A 10,355-nucleotide genomic window follows, 5' to 3' on the forward strand; every position below is an offset into this window, starting at 1 on the left:
AGAAATACAATTGGTGTGAAATTTTGCAGCAGGCTGCTTGTTTGGTGTCATGCCAAGTCAACATCAAGCCTTTCCAAATGGAAATTTTCATTAGAGGCCATTGGCAGCCTGGTTAGGCTAGGTTTCAACTTTTCCGAGTCTCCTGGTAACATGAACCTGAGACAGCATATCTGCTTCCTAGTAACAGGCTGTCCCTTTTGCAACTGTTCTCACACATGCACACAGCTTCTACATATGCAGTAACATGTGTGTGGCTACTTTCTTCTGGCCTGAAGCTGTCAAGATCTGCATGCTGGTAGGACTTATCTTTAGCTTTAAGACTGTGGATAATGACATTTTATTTTCTTATTGCTTTCATATCAAATATAGAGAAAGAAGCCTTTGAACCTCAGCAGAGTAAGGGAAATTTCTAAGCATTTTTTTGTTGAGTTGCGAGTCTTTTTTTGCTCTCTGTACCACTCAATGCAAGGTTCTCAAGGATCCTTACTGATGCTCAAAGCACTGATTCTGCTCTTTACACTGATTAACACAGCCTCAGTGCTTGTGCTGCCAAGGTTAAGGTTGTATCAGCATTTCCTCTACAGACCCTTCTGTTCAAGAGAAAAATGTTTAACTTGAATGAGAAAATTTGCCTCAGGGTGCAAATTTTTTTCCCTTCCCCTAATGTTGTGAGTAAAGCTGATGCTTATAAAACCAAGGGATGGGCATTCTGGCTTATAGCAAGTAGGCATTGAAGGCTTAGCATACCTCAGTCACAGTTTGTGTCTTTTCTTCTTATGCCCATCCTGACATGGAGAACACTAATGAACAGACCACAAAGGAAGTGTGACCTGATGTATGCCAAATCTTGTGGGCTTTAAAGTTGAGCTACCAGAGATATTTACTCCAGAAAGTGCTGTCAGCAAAAGGCAGGAGCAGTGGAGAATTTGTGGCCACTGTGAAAGCTGGCTCTGATAGCAGGTGAGCTGGCAGAGAACAGTTTGTAAGCCAAACTGCCCCTGCAAATAAGACAAGCCAGGTTATAGGAGGGAGAAAATGCTGGGAAGAAAGTGGCAGAGACCCAAGTAGATAGTCATTGCACAGCAATTTTTTAAAGTAAACAGAAGCCTTTTCATTTCAATATCTCTCTGCCCTGGTTCAGACTATATCTGAATCAGCATTTACAGAATGCTCCACCTCCTCCCTGAAGGTGACATTTTCTCTCCTCTGTGGTTTTTTAACCAGTGGTCAGTGTCTCATTTTCTCTCCCCCTTCTGCTCTCAGTTTGACAGAGCAGTACAGTCCCTTTCCCTTCCCTTATCTGCAGGCCAGCTGAGGGGCACTGCTGCCTCTGTCCTCCTTCACCCCTGCACCAATCCTACTGTATTTGTCTTTTGTGTATTTGTCTTTGAATCCTTATTCCTAGCCTGCTGTATCTACTTAGCTGCTGTTCATGTGCACAGCTCACAGCAGCAATGATAGTTAACAGTATTCGCTGTGGGTAGGTATGTGTAGGGAAAGAAAATAGAAAACCAGTTTTGTTGCTGTTCCTAATCTCTGCCTACACGCTCCTGTTAAGGTGTAGTCTTTATAGGAGGAGCAAAAAAGGGCCATTCAGAACAAAAATATGGGAATATCCACTGCACACACATGGTCTTTCACACAAGAGTGCCTTGAAATATTTGTGTTGTGAAATCTATAAAATATCTTTGGATAGAGATTTGGAGCTTGACCAGATTCTGTGGAGTTTAGGGAGGAAAATAAGCTTTTATATAGAATGCTTTTCTTTTTTTTTTTCTCCCAAGGGCAGTTAGCAAAGGATTTTGATATGACTAAATTGAGATTTCCCATGTTTCTGTATCTGGCTTTTCTTTGCTTCTAGGGTGCAAATTTAGGGCATGTTTTGCGGTGCCAACGGACTATTATTTTTTTCCCCAATCTGTGGCACTGATATCTCATACTGGCACAGATTTTACAGTTTCAAGTCCATGGCTGGGGGGACACAGCCAGGTTAAAACTGAGATGTGAATGGTGGCCTGTGCTTTGGCAGACCAGAGCTGCTGTGTGGCCCTAGGAAAACCGCTACACATGTCAACTCAAAGATCACCTTCACAAACACCCTGATAACCCATACGCTTCCCACTCCCATAAAAGCCCACCGCTCTTTAACTCTTCTGGGGCTGACGGGCTACTTGATTTCCCCTTGGCAAAGGGAAGGCAGCATCACTTTTTCCTTCATCAAAGAAATAAATGAACAGCAAGGTAGAAGAGGGCAGCATCTTGACTACCTTTTCTTGAAGGTATTATCAATTTGGAGTTTAGAGTTTCTCATTTTATTAAACACACTTTCATGCACGTGTGACTATGAATGTATGTATTGGGCTCTGGTACTGGCACTGCAGCAGAGGATCAGGTGGTGAGGTGGGGGTTGAAGGATTAAATATAGTTTCTGCAGTGTGATCATCTCTCCTCTGTTTTTAAAACCTCCAGCCTTTTTCTGAATTACCCCGTGGGTAGCTTAGTAACAGATATGATGGCCCATTCTTTAGTGCACTTAAAAAAACTCTAGAAAATATACTGCCATTCTAGAAAGAAATAAACAAAACTAATGAGCTGAAGGTGTTGTCATGGAAGTGTTACTTATAAGCATGGAAGGGGCAGCTGCCCTTCTGAGCTCTGCTGAACAGCCAGAGCATAAAGCAGTGCTCTCTGTCACGTACAGCCAGGAGGCTGCGGGCTCTGTAAACGCTGTTTGTACAGATGACGAGTCCCCTGCCGAAGCGGGTGATCAGTGGACCGGGGTCAGAGACATTAACAGGCTCAAAGACGCGATGCTGGATGATCACTTGTACCGGCCATTGCCATGCAGAAGGCACATTAGGGGGAAGCTTGGCAGAGCTGGGTAACACTGAGCCTCTCTATTTGCATGCAGCACAGGAAAGCAAGGAGTGCTCGTCTCCTGTTTAAAGGCAGCTACTGCTGCTTCACTGGGAGCTTTGGCCTTTTCAGTGGGGAACCCAGGAGACAGGCTGTCAAAACAGAAGTCTCTTGTTCTAACTACCAAGCTCACGAAGCAGGGATAATGAAAATAAATAAATAAATAAATAAATAAATAAAAATTTAAAAAGCTCAGATCAGTCAAATCAAAGAGAGTTGTTGTTTTTTTGGTTGACTTATTTTTTCCTTTTCTGAAGTTATTTGGTTGTTTTGAGTTGGTTGGATACAGAAGCATGAAGTGTGGAGTTCACTCAAGACATTGAAGATAAATTCATAGTTCAGTTTTGCAAAAAGACAAACAAATAAAAGTTGACTTACACAGTGGAGGTTTTATATTTCCTCATTGTATTTCTTCTACTTTGTACAAATCTTCCTGGAAATCTCTGTAGTAACTCTTACTAACCGTGTGATGCCTGCTGTGCAGGGCAGAACTGATCAACTGCAGGGAATCCTTCCATTTTCATCTGTTTTTTTCAATCGTGTCAAATTCCTTCTCTTTAGTAATCCCCCTCATTCCCTTAGGAGCTGAGAGAAGATTTAATTGTTAAATTTGCATAGTAATTCAGCAAACAAACTCTCCAGTCTAGTGTAGATCTTTAGCTGTTGCAGGCTTAATTTTATTTATAAATCACTCACTTGTCTATGCTCAGTCATGATGGCATTTCATACTCAGGAGGCTGATGCAGAGAAATTATTGAGGAACTGTCCATGCCAGGGCTTTTTCTTTTAGGACTACTCTTTTATAATGTAGCTTATTGCAAGATTATTTTGAGAATGGGGCTTTGCAGGTGGATTGTGTTTGCCCATTCTCCACAACTATCCATGTCATAAAATAATCCTGCCATAAGTGGCTTCTGTCTGGTAGACCACTTGTTGCAATTCTGAATATGAAAAATAGCTTAAATCTTATTTAGTGAAATGAAACACAGTAAATACAAAAATACCTTCACTGTTGCTGCATTACAACAAAACAGTTTGATTTTAAATATGATTTGCAAGTGTGGAGATTTGCAAGGTTTCTGCAGGATATGGGAAAGGTGGAACATTGTTAGAGTGAACAGAAAACTCCAGGTTTCTAAATGCAGTCCACAATACCTCATGCTAACATCTAGAGACTTTTAAAATCATGATACAGAGAGTTGTATTACTAGGCTCAGTTGTCCAGAGATGTGGTGGCACAATTCAGTGGTGCAGCTTTAATATTTAATATTTTGATGCTAAAACTGTCCAGAATTCCCTTTGCATCTCTACCCTGCTCTACTGAATCTGTTCCCTGTGACAAACCATCTTGACAATCTACAGGCTCAATAACGAAGAGGAAACTCCACAGCTGTGAGGAAGAGGTGTTGTATCCGAGAGGCAGTAGCCTGGTTGAAGGTGTGCAGAGCTCCTACCTTCAGTGGTCACAAACTGAACTATTGCAAGTGTCCTTTCCCCGTGAAATTGAAGAGGTTGTGCAGCATCCAAACTTTGAAGTTTTGAAGACCCAACCAGATGAAGCCCTGAGCAGCTTGGTCTGAACTCATTGCAGACTTAACTTGGCTGGGGGCTACTTTAAACAGTTTATTCAGAGATGTATTTCAGCAGTGCATTAAAAACCATGTATTTTGCTTCAGTAGGAAGCTCCCAGTGCTTCACATCCAGCACATTCTCCACATTCTAGAGTTTTGGAAGAAGTCAGCCAAACAGAGAAGACTCCGGGCGACATCCACAGACCTGCTTATTTAGAAATAAGCACAGAAATTCAGAAAAGTAACACAGCCTGCTCCATTAGCTCTGCTTAGAGCTGCAAGCGCAGCTGAGCTGGCCATGATAAGACCTTCATTGTTCCTCCTCCCACCCACCAAGACTGGGCTGCATCTGCCTCTAAGCACTGACCGTGTCTGTCCCCTTTTTTAGTTCAGACAAAGCCTGAATTAAACAACAGGCAAATGCCTCTGTCTATCAGAGATCTTTGCTGATCTCCACTGAAGAGAGTCCTAATAAAGTATATCCCACAGAAGATACTTGCTGACTTCCCTTTTGAAGTGAAGAATAATGTCTTACATGCAACAAATTGCTTGCAGCAAATAATGTATCATATGGATGGAGTCAACACTTCCTTCTAGTAATATCTGAATTAATCTTTACTTTTGAATGAGACACAAACCCCATGTGTCACCTCCAAAATGTACTTCGAGTGTTAAATCCAGCTCACACAGAAGATGTTAGGTATGACTGACTCTGTGGCACTGTCCATTTTCAGTTCCAAAGCTACTCAGCCATTTTTGCTAGGAACACTTGGACATACCTATTTCAGGCTGTTTAAGAAAAATGTGTGCTTGTCATTCTGAAACTTATACTTCATGAACATCCGTGCCTTTAACTGATAAAAGAAATGTTGTAGAAATAAGTTTGAAGAAGTAACACTGCAGCTTAATATCCATAAAATATTACAGGGAAATCATCCTGAGGAAAAAAAATCTTAAATGTTCCTTGACTCATCCCGTCAAAATCTACGATATCATGTTGCTGCTTGTGATACAGTAAAATTATCATCTTAAGGCAGCCCTGCTATAATGAAGTGATGTTGGGTAGTACCAATCTGGTATCTCTCCTACAGCTGGTTATGTTTTCAGAGGGCTTACAGAAATTCAACTGCTCTGAGTAACTTAAAAGCAATACCTGATACATGTGCCTTGAGATAGTTGTGGGAATCTTAGTTTTGGACTGTGACAACTTCCCCAAACTTAACTTACACCTGAACATTTTTTGTGTTGTTGCTGCTGGCACAGGAGAGGTATACACTTCTGTATTGACCTTCTAAACCATCTCACTGTGTATCTTTTACTCCCACTGGCAAAGAAAACAACAGTTTAGCTGCTTTCTCAATGTCAACTGTCTGCAGCGAGTTTATCATACTGAACTGTGTAATTACATTTATGCATTAAACAGTAGTCAAGAGATATGTGAGTCCCCACATGTTGATACTATCTGCAAGGCAAGCCATTCCCCAGGAGTTATGCAATCAAACAGGGGATTTAATCGATGAATGATTTGTTGTCTCAGATTCTTGTTCCCAAGGAAGAAGAAAAATAAAGGGTAGTTTTCCTTGGGATATGAGTATACATGAGCTTAACAAGGCAGTTGTGAATGAGAGCATTTCATCCCACTTGGGCAGTATTCTTGGGATTATGAAGAAACTTAAATTCTTTGGATGTCTGAGGAATCATTTGCAGGCACCATGACACAGAAATAGGTGGGATCTTGCAAGTGATACAACACAGAATTCCACATCTTTTTCTCATAAAAGCCACATTAAATTATCAGCCTAGTGCTTTCCCAGTATATTGTCTCACTGATCTTGAACAAGCCATCCTGGTGTTGGGGGAACAGTTATCTGGGTGATAATCAGTGCTGAGACCTCAGAGCAGCTCAAAGAAATTTGAGAGCTATATAAACATTCAGCTGAAATTCCTTTACGCAGACAATTTTCCCTCCACTAGTCTTCTGAACTCCAAAAGAAGCATAAGCCCTGACTCAGGCAATGTGGAGTGTTTGCTCTGGCACCCAAGCCAGCAGATGTGACTACTTGGCATCCTTTCCCGAGACTTGAACCTCATGGTATGTCTATGCCAAATGTACCCACATTATGCAAGACTAATGGAAATTCGCCAGGCAGAGCAATGCTATGTTTTCCCAGATAAATGTTGCTCAGTTTAATTTTGAGGAACTGCCTGATAAAAGCCTCAGTGATTACCTTGTTTGCCTAACTGTCTTCATTCTGTGAGATCCAGCACTTTTACTGGAACAGAGAATACATGAAAAACATGAGGGAACAAGTGCATCAGAGGAGCAAAAGAGGCCAAGCAAATCTCCTGGTGAAAGGTGAAGCATGCACCTGAGAAAAAGGGTTTCTTTCCTCGTTGGAAGATAAGTTGACTGCACGGAAGGACCACTAAGAATAGTTTGTCATCTGACGTGGTTCAAGTGACTCAAGCTGCACAGTCACAGTGAGCTGTTCATTTCAGTTTTTCTTTTTCCCCAATTCCAGGCAAAGCTCACCACGGAAAAATGCTGGGATGAAGGTCATTTGCCGTTGGCAGCACCTGGAAGGTGAGACAGAAATGTAAAAACTCATGTTGTACAATATCTGCAGAATATAAGGAAGTAGAAAATGAAATATAATGGAATGAAAATGTGCATAGGATTAGCCAACTGAAAGACATGCATTAAAATATAAAGTTATTCTGATTATCACCCCCCTGCCCTTCATTTGAACCAACTACTATTTGCCTACAGCTTTGCACCAGGGCAAGATTTTTTATTTCATATTTAGTTCACATAAAAATGCAGTCCTGTTTCTGACTGTGGTCTTTGATCGCTAACATAACTCCTAAAAATGGTAAGTGTGATTTGTTATCTTTAACAGCCAAAGGCACTTGCCACAATCTGACTCAATTATATTCAACGTGCTTGTGACATTCACAAACAGGGCAGCCCAAATCAAGCAAAGAGTCAGGGATATGTGCTGTGCAGGTAGCTGTGATTTAGTTCTGAAGTTGAGGAAAGCCATAAATATCCCATGGAGCCTCTCTGAGGTATAACAAACCTATTGTCACCCAACCACAGCCTGATAAAATGGCTGGAGCATGCAATGCCTTTTGTTGCCAGATCCTTCACTCTACAGCAGAACAATGCTATTGAACTTGGAGGAACACCTTAAGTAGCAGCAGGGGATTGCTGTTACACTATTAGTGCAACTGATTGCTTCAGCAAATAGCCAGAAGTAGCCATTTCTTCTCAAGTTACTTACATGGCAGTAATCAAGTTTTGTTACCAAATTTCAGCCATGAAGGAAATCCAAAAGAAACTGACTTCTAACCCTGGACTTCACCTTCATGAGAAGAACTGGGGAAGAGACATAGTGAATCACAGGGCTCCTGCTATTTATTATCCAGAGGCAAATGGAAAATGGAATCATTTTCACAGCATTTTGAAAGGCTGTTTACAAACTGTTGGCCTGGAAGGGAAATTCTGGAAATCATTCACTGTAGATGTCTTATGTAACCACCTGTCTGACATTCAACAAGCCTATCCTGCAGGGATAGGAGCAAGGTGCTAATGTTCTCCAAAGTCCCACACAAACCAGAGTTAATGGCTGGGTGGATAGCTCCCAGTGAATAACTTAGTCAATTAAAATGTCCTTTTTTGATCTGCAGACATTGTTGTGAGTTTCTCAGTTATTCATTTGAAATTATTATCTGAGTTATTTGTTGTCCACAGCAATTCATTGCAGAACTAGTCAAAATAATGTTGAAACTCAGAATATCAGACAGAGAGCAGATATTTCTTTTCCTTGATTAGCTAAATGAGACATTTTGCATCAAGTTTCTGCTTCAATATTTAGATTTTTGAAAGAGAAAATAGCCTTGTGAAAACACAGTTTAATATTTACTTAAATGCTGCTGTTTCAATAGCTGGTAGTAAATTCATTCAATAGATTATTTGTGAAAGTCGGCAGAAAAAACATGAATAATCAAACAAACTATTTAAATCATTTAAACACAGCATTATCTGAGGGTTAAGTAATGTTTGCCTACTTGCAAACACAGTTGCCAGTTGTCTGCAGCACATTGTATAGGACATACCTTCAAATTCAAACTAAGAGAGTAGTTTACAGATACAAGCTAAAAATAATTCTGCTAGTTCTTTCATAGACATTAAACAAATAAAAAAATTTAAAAAGAAATTTTGAACACACTCATGCCTTGACCACACTCATCAGGAACAGATCTCTGCTCCCAGCTCCCCTAATGGGCTGAGTTGCTAGTTAATCCTTTATAAATGTTCCCTAGAAAAAAATTCAGTTGTGCCAAGCTACTAAGAATCCTGTCAGCATGTAACAACAAGAACAAAATCTTATGCATAATGAAAGAATATTGAAAATACATGTATAGTCTTTGGCTGCTCTATACTGGCTGTTCAGTGGTTCAGTTGGTGTATTAAAATGTATTTTAAAACATTATTTTGGTTAAATCCAATCCCTACTTGACACTTATAAACAATTTAAGAGAATTAAGGTATTTCATATACTAGTTGTTATTCTTCCTGCTGAATGGATGAACACATTCCACAGAAGGGAAATTACAAAGATGTAAGTTATGCTGGGTGACAGGGATATGGAGTTAGGCAACATTCATGCTTCATTTTGCTAATGGATTGGATTACAACCCTTCTCCTTAGTGAGAAGCATAGGGATAAAGAAGATGCACACAGTCTTTGCTTTTTTGCTGTAGTCCAACAGGATGCTTTGTAAGTTATTCTTACCAAAAGTGTCAAAATGAGTTTAAGTGACAGATTATGTATTTGCTTACCTACATTTAACATTGGCATCTCTCCATTCACTCACACTAGGGTAAATAAACCGAGGCTCTGGCTCCATATTCCCCCTTGTTTGATCTCACTCTAGATCAGTGATGCCAAACCACCAGCACTGGCAAACAGAGATCTGGGCTGGCACCAATGACAATGAGCAAACAACACTTTCAAAACATGTTTGATGCCAGATAGCAAAGAGCACCCTCCCTACTTCAGGAGCTCATTGACAGAAAGGCTTTCTGCTCTGAAATCCACAACTCTCTCCTGCATGTGGCTGGAAGGGCTAATATGCCATTTTTTTCTGCAGCCCCCAAAAAAGAAATCCACTGTATTCCAAACAGTGACACATAGGTGGTTCCTGTTAATCCAGTTAATCCAAAACTCTGTTTAAGTATGAACAAACCTAGCTCAGCAAGACACAAGAAGCACAAATGAAAAGCACAGCTAAAATTTGCATGTCAACTGTAAAACCTTTCAGCTTTTTCTAGACATCTTCAGGTTTAGCGGTGGACTTGGCAGTGCTGGGTTAATGGTTGGACTTGATGATCTTAGAGGCCTTTTCCCACCTAAACGAGTCTATGTTTCTATCCCACTCTGATGCAGTGTTACACTCCAGCACGTGCTACGACTACACCTCTAGTGCCTGATGCACCTCTATCATGTGCCTGGTGTTCCTGGAGGGAATGGTCCAGTCCGGCTGCCCTTACCGAGCACAGCCACGGGCCACGTTGCACTGGCTGGGGACAGGGTCAGCCAAGTCGTTTCTTCTTAAATTACACCAGTCCCCACTTCCCACCCAAAGGGCTTCAACAGGCAGCGGGGGCCGAGAGCGACGGGGACATTGGATTACCCGCAGGGTCAAAACACAGCATGGGCTTCATCCACCTCAGCACTGTAAAGCAGCCGGCACGACTGGGAGGTGAGCGTTTGCTCACCGCTACTCGCAGCCACACACGAGCCAGCACGAACGCCCAAACCTCTGCCCGCACCCACACCAACACAAGCACCTCCTGCTCCAC

General features: G+C 41.3%; 1 long non-coding RNA gene across 1 annotated transcript; it reads left to right on the forward strand.

The window, feature by feature from the left end:
* Nucleotides 1-262: 262 nt before the first annotated feature.
* Nucleotides 263-8,147, forward strand: LOC115307756. Its single transcript, XR_003916104.1, has 3 exons — nt 263-295; nt 7,010-7,071; nt 7,806-8,147. It is a non-coding gene; the product is annotated as an uncharacterized LOC115307756 (long non-coding RNA).
* Nucleotides 8,148-10,355: the final 2,208 nt, after the last annotated feature.

The sequence above is a fragment of the Manacus vitellinus genome, unplaced genomic scaffold (assembly GCF_001715985.3).
Source record: "Manacus vitellinus isolate BGI_N305 unplaced genomic scaffold, ASM171598v3 scaffold_4_pilon, whole genome shotgun sequence".
In the NCBI taxonomy this organism is placed as follows: Eukaryota; Metazoa; Chordata; class Aves; order Passeriformes; family Pipridae; genus Manacus; species Manacus vitellinus.